General features: G+C 37.8%; 2 protein-coding genes across 4 annotated transcripts in view; one reads left to right on the forward strand and one right to left on the reverse strand.

The window, feature by feature from the left end:
* Positions 1-16,384, reverse strand: part of LOC113496719 (autophagy-related protein 16-1) — a 146,675-nt gene that overhangs the window by 75,204 nt on the left and 55,087 nt on the right. The gene's annotated exons all lie outside the window — the stretch shown is intronic.
* Positions 3,131-16,384, forward strand: part of LOC113496718 — a 51,385-nt gene continuing 38,131 nt past the window's right edge. For both annotated transcript variants that reach the window (XM_026876032.1, XM_026876033.1), the window contains exon 1: positions 3,131-4,032. The gene's annotated coding sequence lies outside the window, so the exon portion shown is untranslated. The remainder of the gene's footprint in view (positions 4,033-16,384) is intronic.

Genomic DNA, 16,384 nt, shown 5'->3' on the forward strand with positions numbered 1-16,384 from the left:
ATTGGCAATTTAGAGAATGAAGTAGTCGTGTTTCGAATCTGTAGGAACGAATTTATAGCAAGTTGAAAAGACTTAATTAACACTTGTATGTTCATTAGATGATCGTAAATATCTATCAAATCCTTTTCCAATCAAAAATGTTAATAAAGTACATCGCGTGAAATCGATGTCCTCTACAATAAAATTGAAATCCGCATAAATTTTACTGGTAACTTAATCATTTCTGACCGAGAGACATGCTGTACTTTATTAAAGTCGAGGGTTTAAAAGCTTTCAACGCAACCCGGAGAAATATTATGGGAATAAAAGCGGAGAGTAAAACATTAGCGCAGCATCAGTGGTACAGGCGTGTCCAACGTGAAATAGTGAACTTGGGTTCGGCGCCGCGCCGCGACCGAGCCGGGCCCGAACCGCGAGCCCCCAGGACGCAGAGGATGCGCCTTTGATGTGAATGCGTCGCTAATAAACTTTCATCTAACTCGCATTCAACTATAATAAAACTTTTCTTTATATGAAAATGGAAAGAAGATTTTAATACGTTCTCGGCTAATTAACTTGATCGCAATTCATGTTTAAACATTATTTGATTGTTAATTTTAAAATATAGCTTTAATATAGGCATCCCAGCAATTAGTTTTCTAATTACACTGGGACATTAAATGCAAATTGCGGTACTAGTAACAATTTTTCTAACGGCTTTAGGCGATGACAGTACTTTACTGACTATGAAAAAGTTCGACTTCATAAATGAACTTAAATATTTTTACCAACTTTTCTTTGTAGCTATTAGATTGGAACGAACGACTGACGTTTTTATTTTAATAAAGTTAACTAGAGGTAACTCATGGTACATAGAACTTCCGGTATCATTAGACCCGAGATTTATGGCACAAGAGCAAGTACGTAACTATATCCATAGTTGTTGTTAATTATTCGAGTTATCTTATCTAACATGTAAAATTGCACATCGTCATAAACAATAAGATACGTATCATCAGCCAATAAATGAATGAGTAGCATCATATCCCGGAGCGTAATAGGCACTCAGACGGGAAATATGATGTGAAGCATAACCAACTACAGGTCTTGGGAACATTCTTTTATGATGTAATAATTGACAAAGAGGGAACTTGATGAATTGATGTGAAACCAAGATGAATCGAGCGCACTAATGAAGATTATGAGCTCACGATTACAGTGCACAGTAGAAAGAATGATCATGTGCTGTGCATACACATTGATACGTCGCAATGACCTCTCGGCGTAGTGTAGATGTCGCGCCGAGCGCCGCCGTGACGTCGCTGACGGACGACACGACATGCTCATAACGTTATCGTAATTTAATAGTCTCGATTACAAGCAGATCCAAATCTAAATTACTACTGTATGTCCTCATTGAGTTATCCACGAATACATCTTAATAATAATGTGCTCAACAAACCTGATTTGGGTAAAAGTAGGCTTATACTGATTTATTGCCGTCATTATGTGGGTGTGAAATCGAACTAACATACCAAAATATTTTGGTAAGTCGATCGCATTTGAGGAATGTTTTGAACCTGTTGTTTTTCAATGTCGTGGCAAATTACTAAACTAATATTTAAGCGCAATGTTATTTCCAAGGTTGTGGGCGAATAATAAGTCAATGTACTTTATTAGTTAGTTGACCATATGCTAGTCTATTTGTTGCTGATTTGTTAAAGTCATGATCACCTTACGTCCTGAGAGCGTTTAAAGACAGCCAAAACTCCTATTGTTTTCACTACTTTTATTGCTCCGCTAATAAAAAGGATTACCGCCGCCTAATGTATTCGAAAGCTCATTATAGGGGAAACTTTTACATTATAATATTAAAAAATAGTTAACAATCTATTCACAGCTGTAGAAATGCGTAAACAACACACATTTAAACTTATTTTAAAATTTAATGGGACCAATTTCAATAGAGCAAACAAACATGTGAAAGTATTATTTTTTAAAAGAAATCAATAGAACTGAAAAGTTAAGTGAAAAGTAAATAAAAAAAATTTTAAATAAACAGTTTTCAAGTTCAGACGTCTTAGAAAGTGGAGGTCATCGACATAGTCTTTTCTTTGGTACATGTCATTAGGCAAAACGTCGCAATTGTTCCATTTGAAAGCGAAATGCTTTTACATTTTCATTCACGAATGTGAAGATGAGAGTAAAAGATTGAGCAATTTGAGTAACAATTGAACGCTTTATAATACTTATTCAACTTGCTTTGTAGGTATTGGGAATAAAGTCATAGAGTCAAGTACTGTGAATTATGACGATATCACTTAGTTTATTCACCTGTCGCTATTGTCGAGCGCACAGCAATAAAGTTGAAGCATTTGTGAATTTATGAATTCATGAATACATGTATTATGAAACGTACTCATATTAAACTCCGCCGAGGTTGCTTTTATACTTAGAATTAAATATGGATCGTAAAAAATAGCAAACCATTGTAATAAATTTTTGACTCTTATTTGGTTCAAAGATTTTGATACAAAAACTACGTTTTATTTATGTATCTGTTACTTTTTTGCCGAAATGTCTGTATTTACTCAAAGATAATATTTATATGGTTTTAAAACTCAAAAAAAAAACTTCATTGTGTTTATCGTCCATATTTTGTAAGGACCTGCGCTTTCAATGGCTTCTAACATATACACGTATCCTTAAGAGGGCATATAACGTGAGCTAATTCGCACGTCCCTTATAATCAAGCACGCAGTGTTTTGTTTTTTAAATTTCACCGCGTGACTCATTAGAAGATATGCAAAATAGTTGTTCTAACCCAAGCCGTGCCCATAACTATTAATAAGTAGCGCAATAATTCCGCACTTCGCTGTGAACTTCAAAGACATAAAGTGGCATATAAATAAGGTTTGTACTTAACTAAGTATTGCAATGCTATTCAGATTAACCGTTACATTTCGGGGACCTTTCCTATAGATAAATGTGACCGAGTGATCCTTGAGCTATTGACAACTATGAATAATAGATTCGTGTTGTACTGTACTGGTAGCATATTCAAGTTTTCATATTCATTTATTATTTTTCAAGCAAGTTTTCATATTAATATTTTTATAAAAAAATCCCATCGGTCTTATATCCAAGATTTAATATATTTAACTGGTAGGTAGTAGTACTTAGTCGTATATTTAGTAGCTTGTAAAATTTGGGAGTGTGGTAATTTTCATGATTCTTAGAAATGTTGTAAAATATTATTTTACGTATGTCTTCTCTGTCAAAAAATAGCACTGTGTGAACTTGAATTGCGGTTGCTTGCCGTTAACGCAAATGCCCAGAAACTTGGCATGTAATGGATGAAGCAACAGACCGTGCTTTTGCTAATGGACGCGTGACTGGTTCCCTCATACAAAGCATTCCTATAAATGTGTCGCTTATGTTAGCAGCAATGTATTTATTCTAGAATTTGCTTAAACATACCAGTATATACTTTCAAATATTCTTTTACAGTTTTATTTATGTTTGACGTATTTTTCTCACCTATTGCCTCATCGAAGCTTTCTACATATCAAATAAAACCCTTTTAAGATAATTAGGTAGTGTCATTATATTTCTTAATTTGTTTAAATGCATGTAATCAAACAGTAGTGTGAAAGATAAACATTATCAGTGATACGTATGGGAAGTAGGATGCGGTCGGCGGGCGGACCGCGACGTCCGCGCGTCCGGCGACCGCCATCTCTCCCTTTCTCTCGAAACTATCGCTCTCTCTCTCCGTCCTTCGGCGGCTCGTTCCTCTTCTTCTTGCAAGGTTAAGGTTACGTCAGACGTGTTATGTTATAACCGTTGGGGCGCACCCCGGCAAGTTCAGTGTCTCGTCGAGAGTGGCCGCGACACTACTCGCGACCAACGTGCGCGCTCACCCCGAGGACTGTGCGACCGCCTGTGATATACGAACAGTGAAAAGTTCATGAACTGCGTGTTGAAATTTGTTTGAACTATAATATCACGTGACGAAAAATACTTCGATATCCTTGCCGTAGCCCTTAAAAGGTACGTTTTCATTATATTAATGTTTTTTTTCTGCATCCTAAGATTTATTTAAGATATTTAAAAAATCCACTTAAAAGTATTTTTCTGAGATCGCAGTCCTGGACAGCCTGTGAGCAGCCAGGTGATCTTGTTCAATAAACAGGTTTATTTAATATTTTATGGTGGCTGTCCGCTGGAGCCACCGGTACGATTGCAACCAACTTTATATTATAATTCAAATATTTCTAAATTAAATGTTTGGAGTAGTACAATAGGTTTATAAAATTATAGTCAAAATATGAATATTATTATTAGAGTATTACGATGTCATAAAAATAGGGAAAGCTTAACTTTAGTCACATTATGAATAATTTTATCACTTACTCTTAAAAAGGTTCAAGAGATGGTAAAAATCAATCAATCAAAGCAGTAGGAAACATACTGTGTGGAAAAATAAATTGATGATAACTTAGAAAAATGGATAGACTGTATAACGTACCGTTAGGGTATGTACAGAGGAAGGTTTTTGCGTTCATGCGCGCGAGCTTGTCTTCAATCGTGTATAGAGCGATAAGCTCCGATGCGCATATAGTAATAATGGCACTGCGCTATATTTAGAGTCGCTGCGTTTGGCTCCCTTTGCAAGAAGAAATAATATTTATTACCGCGTTTTTAAGTGACCACAAATTACTTTTAATTGAATTCCAAATAAAGAATATTTTCTTGTTTATTTATGTTAAGAAATGATCATTACTATTCTTTAGCATCATGGAGCTCATTTGCGCTAGTTATTAATGTATTTTATATGTCCCCCTAAAAATATCACAGAAATGGGTCTCTAAAAATACATTCTATTACTGTAAAAAAATTCATGCCCAAGAAATTATATGTATATCGGAAAATATTTAAAGTGTGTTGTGAACGTGAAGAAAAGATATCAACGCGCGGGGCTGATAAGGTGCACCTATCACCGTGCCGCAAAAGAAACTAATTTTAAGCACTCACATTAAATCGCAAGTTAGTAGCAAAATGTCATTTTCAAAAATATATTTTAAAATGCACACAAGGGTAAATTCTAATTTAGTTTTCTTTTGTCAGTGGTTAAAATTTTATGTGAGTTCGTTTCGCGAAAAAATCAAAACACGCATATATAATAATTGTTATGTTAGATAGACATATTTTATAGCGACAAGATATAATTGAAATAATTGACACAACACAGAAACAGCAAGTTATAAAATTATTTCTAACACGAAACGTTAGAAACCAATAGCAATGACAGTAGATGTAAACATGTTGAATTTATTAATTGTATCTTTCTGAATGCACACATAAGCATCTAGGTATTATAGATGCTGTCTTATGAATCATTGTCGCAGAAATTATTTAGCGGCTAAATTAGCACCAAACCATTTTGGAACTTATAAAAAACCGGACAAACATCATCTATTAAGAACAGAGAAAAAATAGTTTCGAGATTTTTCCCACGAACTGGGATTATTTAGGTCCTTACTGAGGTATCTAGGTCCGCAATTGTACACGGAACAACTGGTAGCTTTGGCGAACCGCAAAAGTATAACAAACGATCCGGAGAGCACGACCGGGGTTCGGGTCATGTTGGTACCAGAGCACCAACTGTGTGGAATTGGATCACGAACTTACAACTTACGACCTAACGTACAGCCGATACATTACTTTGGAGGAATTTCTTTGATACTTACGAGCTCCAATTTGTACGTAAACTGTGGTAGCCTCATAAAAAAACGGTTGTCACGTTTATGCTCTGGTACGTTCGCAAAGAAATATATGAGTCCGGGCATAAGTTACGAGTATCAGAACACTTCCTGGACCATGCCATGAATTTCTATGGAATTATAAATTTGCCATGAGTTTATGTTGCAAGAATAATTGTGTTTTATAGCATGTTGAAAATTCAGTAGAGCAGACGTATACGTCCGCCATTGAATAGAAATATTAAATAAAACAAAATTAATTGTCAGTATTTAAAACAATTTAAAAACTTTCGGGACCCTTCCAATTTTTATTGCAACATGAAATATTAAATCAAGTAAGAAATAGAACAGAAAGATAAGAGCAACATAGTGGTTTCTTAGGTTTACGCGAATGTTAGACATTGAAATGAAACTACTTTTACGGATTTTATCGCGGTTTTAATTTTAGATTTTTGTTCCCGACGTTTCGAAACCTTTGCAGGACCAACCACAGATCCTCGCTAAAGAATCCAAATTCCTACCTAGGATGTTTCGCGAGGCTATTGAGATTAAAAAACACCCTAATTTCAATAGAGAAGATGGCTGGAAGATATCACCTACTTGGGATCCAATAATAAATAAACTCAAGGCCAAACCCAAGAGCAGCGCTGCAAGACATCAAGACACAGTGAGCTCATACTGCGTAGGTCGGACCACAAATAATTAATTAAAATATGAAGGTAGAACGAGCAACATCTTCTGTCAAGACGAACACCATCTCAGTCTGCCCGTGACCATGATACCTGCAAAGGTTTCGAAACGTCGGGAACAAAAATCTAAAATTAAAACCGCGATAAAATCCGTAAAAGTAGTTTCATTTCAATAAGAGCAACATTTTTAGTATTACTTAAGTAGGTCTACGTTAAAAGATCGGAATATTTTTTGTGTAAATTTACAAGAAAACCCTGGTTATTACAAAGTTTTATTTCGAAATGTATGAACATCTAAAAGCGAATCTCGATGAGTATATTCAGTTGACCCGATTGCGAGCCTTGAGATTATAATTAAGAGGGTCACGTGAGAACAGCGGTGGATCGCGGTTCGTGACTGCGCGCGCGCAGAGTCGGCGACACGCTATCGCCACCGATTATTGGGCACAAGGCGATACCACGTGCTGATTTCCTGATTATATTGATATAATATAGAAAAACGAAATTCAGGCGAAATTAAAAAAAATATATATTTTTTTACTTTTCTCTCTTGAATGTTATGGAACTATTTGTTTTTGGCGGATCAATCATATAATTACGTTCTATAAAATTAGGTAATGAAATCGATTCGTTGACCGATCCTTAATTATCGATTGGTGGTACCGAAGCTATTACCACGGTCATCAAATTTAATATTTTCGACTGCTTAATTGAATCAATTAATAAATCAAACTTCTATGACCATGACTAATAAATATCTTAACAAGTCTGAAACAACCAGTACTCATTTTTAGCTCAAGAACTCAAGTTCTACATATTAAAATTTCATATTATTATTATTGCTTTCATCACTAAAATCGCATTAAAATAGCAATCGGTAGAAGTAAACATTTTAAAACCATTAAGTTTATACGCAAACGCTTGCACAATAAAACGAAAAAATAGGGAATAATTAAGTTTATTTTTTTTAGTAGCTCCTGTATCGCATAGCAATGGTAGGAGACACGAAGCTGGGTTGCTCCTATTTATAAAGTAACGTTTAAAGGGCGGGTACTAGGCGGTCGTGAGCGGGGTCAGGATGGATTCCATCAGGCGTGCTTTCCATGAAGGATTTTAATTACGTCGTGTCGGGGTGAACGACCCGCGGTCGCGGTTGGTGCGTGTCTTTTGACGGACCCTCTATTAACAGGTGTCCCGTAACTGAATCTATTTTTAATAGTAACACCATTCCAATCATACTTGAACGATGTGAGTTGATTGTTAAGATAAAAAAAAGTTATCGAGAGAGAAACCTATCTCCATTAAAATAAAATTCTTAGTGTTGATTGAATTTGTAAAAGAAGTTAAATGACTGATACGGATGATGTCATGGTTGAGAATAAAACTAATTAAATACTCAGTAAAAATTGATGCGAACAAAAATGCATAACTAACTGTAAAGTGAAACTTATATTTTAGCAACATCATAAAATTCCGATATCTGCACAATATAATGGAGCTTATATTTGTTTATGGGGAGATGAGTATGCAAATGAGGGAACCTGCGGCTGCGGCTAACAATAGATGTGGGTGTACGCGGTCACCGTTGACTCACCGACACGGATACCACGCCGCCATACCCAAATATTGACTGTATAATAATTTAACCGATATTCGCAAACCAGTTTCCTGGCTCTCACAAATATACATAATGGCTTTAGTCCACTTTATTTCGAAAAAATGGGAGCAATACTTTCATCCGCTGAAAAGATAAAAAACGAATGCATAAAAGTCACTGAAATTTTTTAAACTACCGTTGTACATTGTTCGAGGTCAAGTTAAACAATAAAGAAGAAAATCTTGGGTATGATGTAGAATATTAATATATTTTTTGAATTTAAATTTACGGCCTGTCTGCGGCTTCGGGGTTTATTACCGAGAAACAATATGATGTGATAATAAATTGATCGAATCGATCGACAGTTTAAAAATTTAATTAATGGTATCCTAAAACTACCGTTTCACGTTGGCCCAAAAACACATGACATTTTGACATTTAAAAACTCCATTGCATCCAACTCCTTCCCTTGGCATAACCTATAACGACGACAGATTGAATCTTTTTAGGTTTAGTGCCTATGACTACCATTAAAGTTCTCAATGCATTGGACGGAAATAGGTAGGTTCTAAGTTTCAATAAATATAATGACAGATATAATGTTTAAGGAGCTTTGCAGCAATAACATTTTCATAATGTGGCACTGTGTAAATATTTACCTAGTTACATCAAGTTATTATCCCAAAAGAGATTCACGTTTCAATACAATCGCAAGGGTCTCATCGTATTGTATCGATTCATCTACAAATTCGTGATATACTGTTGCGTCCCAGATAAAGCGGACAAAACAAAATTATACACAGCAAGCTTTACATTAGCCCGGAATGAAACACCGTGTGAGCTTAAATGCAGAACGTGGCTGTAAAGCGTTTTATGCTCTATAATACGTTGCAAGTGGGGCGACTTACAACGCCTGCAATGTGCTCAAATTGATTACGGGCGATACACGCGAATCGTCTAATAAAATCACTAATGGAACGGTACCAGTGGCGTGCGTCGCATAACGGCGCGGCTCTGTAGTCGCTCCCACGACTGACACATTATGTAACTTGCGCGGGCGTCGCGTCGTCGAGCACAATGTGAGCTATTGATCGCGGCCGCGATCGCGTTCCCGACGAAAAACTGCGTGCACCGTAAGTGAAACTAGATGCAATACGAGGCGACATTAGCGTGCCTCTTGATTGACAGACTCGTAGCAATATGTTCTGTTTGTTTTTGTCGCTGTTATTCAGGGCTAATGTTACGGTAAGCTTACTATGGATTTCTTCATAAATGCGTATGTTTTTACTACATACACTGTGTGGTCCAAAATTGTTATAAAACTTATTATTTTTATTGACCTTTTTAGCTTTTATGACGCATTAATAATTACGGAATAATCGATTAATATAATGAATACTAGTAATACCATAATTACCCTTCATCGACTAGTTTATTATGTCATACACGAATCTTCACAGAACATGAAGGCGTTATTAATTCTCCCGACCACGATGCGGAACGTGCCATTAAAAAATGTGATCTAATTATAATTGAGACGTGGTTACTACAAAAATTTGTAATTACAATGTGTAGCTAATAACAGAAGAATTACGTGCCGGTAAAATTAATGGGCCTTGCAATGTAAGGGTTGTGAGATCAAAACAACAAATGAGTTATAATGACACAAGAACGATAATATCTAGATAAGCAAATAATATTACCACAATTTAAAAAGTTAATGTAACGATGATTTAATTCATTCTATGTCCTATTCATGCAACATTCAGCTAATCAAATTGATTTTATTCGAAAATCAACATAAATAAAAGAAATAAGCATCGTTTACAAGTGTATTCATTTGCATCAAATTATCTATAATACCGCCATAACCCTATTAGAACCAATTCTCACATTTATTACAAGTCGGAATGCGCAACAGAACGTTTAGCCGATTGCTGCATTGTGTACACGGTGTGTGAATACAGCGATAAAACTAAAAATACATAATGCGGTTCGCTAAACCGAGTAACTAATAGGAGTAATCTTTTGTTTTGTAGAATCATTAGCGGTTGAATCTGCAATGTCAAAGTATGTATGCGATAGTGCTGAAGTTTTGAATAATATTTACCATTCGAAGCAGCACCTAGCCGTGATGGAAGATTGATGGCCGCTGTCAATAGCGACGTAGCACGTTCCAGTAGCGGAATTCGGCTGCGGTCGGCATGCGCGTGACCGCAGCCCGAAACGCACGGTCCGCAAATTAGCAAAAGGAACTTCTTATAAGTCTGTAAGATTACTTGCGGTGAAACTGTGCAGTGTAGCTTTACGCTCCACACTTCTATTACCAAGAATCAGTGTGTGACCTAAATACGCCCCACGTTCCGCACTTATTTGGCGTGGTATGAATGTGGAATGTCATTTGCTGCGCGCGCCGCTATTTTACACCGCAATGGATATGTGTCTGTGCGGTCGTTTACTGTCTTTCGTTAATTTTATTTGTGTTCTAAGTTTCTAACTGTAAACATGTGTTTCTAACTCTATTTTGTCTCATACAACATTTTCCACCATTCATAGCTTTTATGGGAAATACGTTAACGTTCGGAACAGCGCTGCAGCGGTTACAATCATACAATCAAATAACAACTCGCGAAACGCGTGTTTTTTTAATAAATGTGGTTATAATATAATATGTAGAATTTTCCAACTAGCAATGATTTTTCGAAAGTGTAGATATCGTTAAAAGCTTATTAATATTGCTCAAGAAGATTCCAGTACGGATAACAATACGGAAATGAGCAATACCAATAAAATTTTACTGCTCGGCTAATGGGCACATTAGAAAAATATAGGAGATTTAACACATTCCCAGTAGTAGTCGTGACGTTTGGCTTGTGCTCAGTACATCGAAGTAAGCGACGATCGCGGTAACGAGTGCTCGAGTGGGCGCTTTACATAGATCCAATGCAAATTGAGTAGCGATTTGCGCGTGTATAAATCAGTTGTCGCGTACACTACTAGCTCGCATTTCGTCAATTAACGTCAACTATACTGCGAGCGATAAAACCCAGTTAAAATGCAATTGCTCTAGCGTCTACGTATCGATTGACATAATGAACATAGTTGAATAGTTTCCAAGAAAGAGTCAACAACTTACTCAGTCCCTTAAAAATTCTGAACTATTTGTTACGTTAACTAGAAAGTGAATGGGGTATAATCATAATTTGTCTGCAGTCGTTTGAGTACTGAGCAGGGCTAAATTATAGAGCTTCTAAGAAAGAACTTGGAGCGCATTTCAAGAACTGGACGCTAATAATTATCATTTCTTATATTTCTATACGGAATTCTAGACGTGTTCAGGATGTTGTTCATTGCACTTGTAAGTGCTCTATATTTGTGTTGTTATATTTTTCAGTGAACTTGCTTTAACGTACAACGTGATTCTCACAAAACATAATCCAGTAATTGTTTGTAATACCGCCAAAGAGGGGCGGAACCGACGAGCTAAATCAACTTAACGGTCTTCGAGTTTATCTGTGTTTATCCTGGCGGCATAAACGTGCACGCCTATCATCGATGCTTCCGATTAATTTTAGCTGAACACACATTAAATTTTATTAACCATTGGCATACAAGAGAAACTTGCATGGCTGCGCTGGTCACGTAACGGGCGGAAATAAGAACGTCGTGAGATCACTTGCGACGATTTACTAGATGTGATCGTCGGCAGCGGGAGCTTCGACAATACGCAATTAATGAACCGTCTACCGAGCATCTCGTCTTGCGTAACGGGCGAGCCAGTGCCACTTCTTATCGCTAATAAGGGTTAGCTCGAGGCTTATTGTCTCACAGCATTCGAGAGATACACAGCCTTATTAAGGATAATGGTTTAAGATAAAAATAGAAGGTGGAAAAGAAAAGCATTTCGCTGGCTGATTGATTTATTATTTTATTGGTAGTGAATCTAGTGGCAACTAGCGAATACAATAAATTTCTAGTTTATTGACAATTGGTTGGAGCGCGCGTGTAGTGTGTAACTAACGAGACTGCTTTATGAGTTTCGCGATCGCGTCAGGAGATGATCCCAGTTAGCCGGGTGCGTCGGCAGCCGCGGCCGCATCGCCGCGGCGGGAGGTGTTGCCCGGGTCGCGGTGTCGGGGTGTCGGGGGCCGGCTATCTAATCGGGCGTCGCCTCGTCGCTGGTGGGCGGCGATCGGGATAACGCGCCACCACCGCCGCGCCCACACGCCAATTATGTGGGAAGAGGTTACGATTGCGCGCGCGATACCGCGAAATAACGCAAACGGACCCACCTAGAGACGATCGCGTGCATTAATCGGGAAACTATTACCAATGCCACTCCAATTAATGCTGCTTGATAAATATGTAGATTGCTGAACTACTTCGTTGAGTAGAACTGTGCATAGCCATATAACAATCATCACGATTTGACATACTATAGGTTAATTAAATATTCGTGTTTTGTGTGTTGTAAAAATAACCTATTATAAATATTTACATACATAAATGTAAATAAACGGTTATTTTCAATCAGGCATGCCGCGTCTCATCATGTGTCTAGCATGGTACTTGATTACCATAAATCATGAATAATCCAGTTATGTATGTTAAATAGGGCTCCTATAACTTGCTCAAACTATTTTCAAAGCAAATTTATTCATAATAAACTTTGTTCGATCAAAACAAATAAAATGTTAATAGGCCGGACGAAATCTGTGGAGTTATTTGAAGTAATTAGTTGAAGTGCCGCATAGGTAATGGGTCTGATGTTATCGTTTGATAGGGCGCTCTCCCGTCGCCGTCGCATCGATGGAAGTCAGCGTCCGAGCGACGTAATTACAATAAATACGGTTCACATGCGAACAGGACCGACAGACACGTCGATGGGCACACGCCGCCGCATTCTTGCAATTACGTAACACCCCCAACAGATGATGCTCGGAATTAATAAGTGCTCCGGGCAAAAAGCAAAGTAAACGACGCAGCCACCGTTATCTCCGATGATGACAAATTATTAATATTACATCATTCATGCGTTTGCTCTTCTTAATGTCCTTTTTATTGGTAGCTTCAGGCGTCCGCCCTTGAACCACTAACAAAAACGTTCAGGTTTTTAGCAAAACTGAAGTCATCAAGAAAACACATGTACATGGGCATTATACCATATCACTGCGAGATGGCCGCTTTTTACACTTTTATTCAGTGTCATATTTGAGCTTTATCTATTTCTTTACAGTAAGCACTTAAATAACAATCATTGTCTTTATCTTTTATAAACTATGTCAATTGCGAACTATCTGTTGAGCAAAGTTACAAGTATTTATAGTTACCTAAGATCGTTTTTTTGTTGTTTAAGATCTACAAAACGGTTTCAGAAAATTTAAAACTATATTTTACCTCGCTTTTACTACAATCAAACGGGCATTTTCTTTTATGATATCTTATTTATAACATGACACTAACAAGTAATGCTAATAGTGTTGAATAACTCACCGCAGCAATAGGTCTGTACTATTCATAAAGTAAAATGTACAGATAAATGTTACTGCATACTCCTATTTCTGTAACGTTAAGCTAGTTTAGAAGTCTAATTTAGTAGTACTTTAACATGGACGGGATTTCATTTTACAAAAAATAGTAATGCCCGGTTGTCAAACGGCTAACACGCAAGTAATTTCACTAAACATGAATAAATAAAATAAAATTGATTATACTCCTTCTAAGTATTGCTAATATGCCATTTTACAATATCCTGAATATGAAACGTAATTATGCGAGTGTAATGAGGCGGCAGTGCCTTCGTAAGTTGTAATCTAAGTTGCAATAATCGCTGGGTATCTCGCATGACGCGCAGTGACCACGCTAAGGCCTCATCTTCTACTGTTAGACCAGTTCTGTCACGCACCGCCAACACTGTCACCACACTCATAACAAATCTTAATCAAAGGAAGTCTTAATCCAACATAATCCGTGCCACTTAATCAGGTGCTAACGCTGTCTATCCGGTTGCTAATTAAAATGACATTTGTATGCAATTACGTGCACTGACTGACAAGAAACGTTTCCTAACGCTACTACACCTATATTTAGAAGTTGGTCGAGCAAAGCAAAATGTGAACATCGACTATAATGCAATTGTAATGAACATGCCCTTGAAAAATAAGAAGCGATTCATATTTAGTTACTTGAGGAAAGTGTACAGAGTAATGACAGAAGGGCGGTTCGGCGTTATTACTGTAATGTCAGGTTACTTCGTCTTCGTTCGCGAGCGTTACATAGCATTTCTCCAGAGCGTCAGCGAAAAAAAATAACACAAATAACCGGCTTGCCACAAACTCTATTAGATTTCCAACTTACTTTTTGCAGAGGTTGTCGTCGCCTAACTCGATCTCGATGCGGACGTGAGAAAATTGTTAATCTTATTTTGTAATAGCAGATTGCAAGGAGAGATGATGAAGCGGCTTTTGAATTGAAAACATATTCAAAAAGATGACATCGTTCAGTAGCATTCAAAGGATTTAATTACACCAGAAGCTCTACCGCAAGAATTTTATTAGTTCATTTGACCCACGTCGCCATGCTACAGTTATACCAAATGTAATTGAAATTAAAAATGAAATTATTCTATCAATGATCGTAATAACAACTTCATATAGGTTAGTTCAAGTGTAATAACAGTAAATAGCAATGATATTATCGTTCCACAAGTGAGTGTAATGTAGAAAGGAAGAGTGCAAGTGTCAGAGCGCAAAGTTGCGACAGGGAAAGCGCTTTGCCATATCACGAAAGGGAACTTCGAATCCACACTCGGTACATCAAGTTCACTAACAACTTACCTCATTCGATCTAAGATAGGATCGAATACAGGAACTTGTAAGGGCACTTTCTTCGACTTATTCAAGTTTTTTGACGTTGAATCGACGGGGCTCCTGTTATACTTAGTACGTGCAAGTGTGGCGCATGCACTTGAGTTTACATAGTTGTGGCGTTGGACTGGATGCTCCCACTGGAACCTGTCCGCCGCCGCTAGCTGCCCTCGGCGTGATCGGATTTCCCGTTTGCGATTATTGCCTTTCTTTATTTCACGGGGCGGTTCGTTACCGTCGGTATCGGTATGTAACGGTACAGCATGGGCACAGGCATTTGCATGGTGATCCCATTACGGCGACCGGCGGGTGGAAGTTATTAAAATACGTTTAAGATCGTACTGCATTCGGCGGAGGCGATAAAGAGTAGACATTGCAGAGTCGTGAGTTCGCTTCGAGCTTTATTGCGTTCGGGATGAGATCGGGCTCCGCGGGCGAGTACGATGCCAACGTAAACAAAGAACGAATTGAGGTGTTAGGCAAGCGACGGCACGCTGCCTGACGGACCGGTGCGCCGCGCGCGCTGAGCTGCCGGCCGCTGTATCTCGTTAGCGGCACATTGTTCGCTCTCAGACACCGACACCGACATCCACCCTACTGTAATTGGCTACACGAAATATTGCATTATCGCTTTTATTATCTACCTATTCAACGTTATATATTTAGATCGCATAACGGAATTGACTTACATCTTATTCATTTCATTAACTATAATTACTATGCAAAATAACGTTTTCATATGTGTATGTACAGAGCTTTGGAGAAATCTACAATGCAGATCATACAACGTAAACACACTTATGGTTCAAGGACACAAGGTTAGAAAGTGGGTCTGTGAATGCGTGCGGCAGTGACAGGGCAGTGCAATCGCGTGACAAGTCTCACTGTGAACATTATCATTCCACGTACCATGCTAAACCACTTATTCGGCTCGTGGTGACCGTTACCCGACGCACGCACGCCGTCTGCATCAATGGCATATTTTTCCCCGGCGAAACTCCGCACACATTTACCATTCAAGGTTAACCCGGTCAGTGTAGCGCTTTGTTTACACGAGTGTCGCGACGTCCGACATCACACGGCGGACGTTCACACCTCATACCTGCTAGCCAGCAAACGACCTATTGTCTTCCTAAAGATTTGTAGATTAATTTGCTCCACACATAAAGTTCTTATTTAAAGATAATGCGATGTCACCGGATATGGCCTTAAAAGTATATCAATTCAATCTGGTTTATGCAAATATTTTCATTAAATAACGTCACATAAAACAAAATGTTCGCCCGGAGCCGTGAACTTGAACACCGCTCAACTCAGACTACATCTAGAAATCTAGATAAGGGCATGCGTGCTCGTAGCCTTTAATCTAGTTACCCTATGGCGATTCTTAACTATTATGTCAATAAACTACCCGTGGCCGTTAATTAAATCGGCTGTAAATCTTGTAAAGGTGTATAAGTAACTTTAGAGATGTACGATCTGAGCTTC

Source organism: Trichoplusia ni, chromosome 8, assembly GCF_003590095.1.
Source record: "Trichoplusia ni isolate ovarian cell line Hi5 chromosome 8, tn1, whole genome shotgun sequence".
Taxonomy (NCBI): domain Eukaryota; kingdom Metazoa; phylum Arthropoda; class Insecta; order Lepidoptera; family Noctuidae; genus Trichoplusia; species Trichoplusia ni.